The sequence below is a fragment of the Cavia porcellus genome, unplaced genomic scaffold (genome assembly GCF_034190915.1).
Source record: "Cavia porcellus strain 051 isolate PalLab524CR breed Dunkin Hartley unplaced genomic scaffold, mCavPor4.1 scaffold_17, whole genome shotgun sequence".
Classification (NCBI taxonomy): Eukaryota; Metazoa; Chordata; class Mammalia; order Rodentia; family Caviidae; genus Cavia; species Cavia porcellus.
In genome coordinates, this window is record NW_026947500.1 from 72101523 (window position 1) to 72103951 (window position 2429).

General features: G+C 71.5%; 1 protein-coding gene across 1 annotated transcript in view; it reads left to right on the plus strand.

Moving 5' to 3' along the window:
• Positions 1-321: 321 nt before the first annotated feature.
• Positions 322-2429, plus strand: part of Ptprs (protein tyrosine phosphatase receptor type S) — a 64359-nt gene continuing 62251 nt past the window's right edge. The window contains exon 1 of the mRNA XM_063229145.1: positions 322-482. The gene's annotated coding sequence lies outside the window, so the exon portion shown is untranslated. The remainder of the gene's footprint in view (positions 483-2429) is intronic.

The window sequence follows — 2429 nt, forward strand, 5'->3', positions numbered from 1 at the left end:
TTGCCACAGCCTTTGCACCAAGCGACCCGAGGGCTCCCCCGCGGGCAGTGGCCGGAGGGGCCCCCGCGGAGCTGTCCCTGCAGCCCACGTGTCCTGCGAAGCTCCAGCACCCCGCGGCCCACGTGCTCCCGCGTCCCTTTAAATACCCTCAGACCACGTGCCCACACCGCGCCTCCTCATTGGCCGGAGGGAGCGTGGCGACGGCGCGGCTGCGCACTGCCGCGCAGGGGGCGGGTCCCGCCCAGACCCCGCCCAGACCCCGCCCCTCGGCGGCGGCGGCGGAAGGGATGACGTCACCGGCTGGGGGCGCGCGAGCCGCAGTGAGTGTCCTCCGCCGCCCGCCCGCCCGCCCGCCCGGCAGCCCGGCCGGCGCGCGCACGCCGCGAGCCGCTGGCGCTCGGGGCTCCGCTCGGATCTCATGCAACAGCCAGGATGTGAAGCGGGGCAGAGCCGGGGGAGCCCCGCCAGCCAGCCCGCTGCAGGTCAGTGCAGAGATGCAGGAGCCGGCCGAGGTGGGGCGTCCGCCTGCGCGAAGGGGAGAAAGCAAGAGGGACGCGGCGGGTGGGGGTGGCGGCGGGCGGCGCGCGGCTTTGTGCCCGCTCCGGCCATTGTGTCGGGGCGCCGCCGCACCGGGGCGCGCGGCCGGGCTGGGGGCTCCCCGCGGCTGCACCGCTCGCTCGGCGGGGCGCGCGGGCCTCCGGGGTCCTCTCCAGGCGCCCCCCGGGACCCGGCTCCGTGCGCCCTGCGGGAGGGGGCGCCCCGGCCGGCCTCAGCCCTCTACTCGGCGGCGCCCCCTCCCCGCGGCTCCCCTCAGCACCGGCTCCCGGACTCGGGGCGCACGGGGGCGCGCGCCCGGCACCCCACCTCGTCCCGTCCCTGTGCGCGCGCGCGGGGGCTCCGCGGGGATCCCGGGGGACGGGCTGCAGCCCCCCGGCTCTGCGCGGCCCGGAGCCCCCCTCGGTAGCCGGAGGGGAAAGTGGTGACGTCATCCGGGGGCGGGGCGGCTGGATCCGGGTTGTAGGGGGCTGGGGGCGCTCCGGGAGGGGACCCCCCTCCCCGCCCGGCTTGCGGCGCCCGCACCTTGGGCGCGCGGCTTTTGCCAAGTTCGGCGCTCTTTATGGGGATTTCCGAAACGCAGGCTGCCCCCCCCCCGCCCCCCTCAAAGCCGGTGGACTTTTCCCCCCTCCCCCCAAATGTGGGGAACACCCTTCTCCTTTGCCTTTCCAAAACTGTCAAATTGGGGAACCCCACTACCATCACCATAAGCTAGTCTTTTTAAAGACACACCCCCCAAAATCGGGAACCTCCTTATTCACCCCTTTCCCGTCTGAGATCCTCCCCTAGCGGCCCCCCTGAATCTGCGGCATTGGAGAATGCCCCGTTTTCTACAGCTCTTCAAATTCAGCGACCCCCCCCCCCGGGAACCCCTCTTCTGCACCCCTTCTGGAGGCTGTCTCCCGTCCTTGTCTCCTGGCTCAGCCGGGATTCCCGTCACCCCATCTCAGCCTGGGGGGGGGTCCCCCAATCAGAGCATCTCAACTCCCCCCCCCCGAAAAATCTCAGCGTGGACAGAAGGGCTGTAAAGGGGCCTCTGAGACCGGACGGCAGCGTCCAGGCTGAGTACTTGGGCTCCGAGAACCCAGACAAAGCCACGGGGTCCCCCAGGGTCCCCCCAGGACGAGGGGCGCATCCGCTCAGGGCCCCCCTCTGTGTCTGTCCACCTGCACTCTGGCTTCTTAGACTCTGGGCTTTCGGACCCCGCTGCCGCCGTCCCTGGGGTGTGAGGCAGCAGCCTCCCCTGTTTGGGGTGCTCCGTCCCCCCACGGTGCCTGTGCCTCCACTCGGGTGACACCGGCGGCTGTGGCCGAGCTGGGAGCTTTTATTAATGGCCGAGGGACTCAGCATTTGCATAGCGCCCTCCCCAGCGGGGTCCCTTCCTTTGTGCCCCCTCCCCCTGCCGGTCCACTGCCTTCTGTCCCTCGCCTCTCCCCGCCTGTGCCAGCTGATACTTTGGCGATGCCAGGCAGGCAGCTGGGGCTGGGGGTGGCTATTTCCCGCCCCCAAATCTCAGAGCCCACCCGGCCTGGGCCCTGGAGCTGCGCTCAGAGCAGGACCCCCAGCCTCGGGCGACCTCGGGGCGTCCCTACCTCCTGCCTCCTGCCCAAGCTGCCGCCTTCGCTCCTGTGCGTCCCCGGGGCCCAGGGGGCACCTTCACTATGACAGTGCACTTCTGTGTGGTGCCGGCCTCCCCGTCCCCTGGGGGCCGCCACCCGCCCCACCCTCGGTGGCCCTGGGAGTTGGTCTAATTGGGCCCAGGTAAACGCCACGCTCGTCATCACAGGGGACCGGCCTGCCTGGTGAGCTCATGTGCGTTTCTGTCCCTGCCACCCCAGCCAGGGCGATGACATCGGCCCCCCCAGGGGTGACAG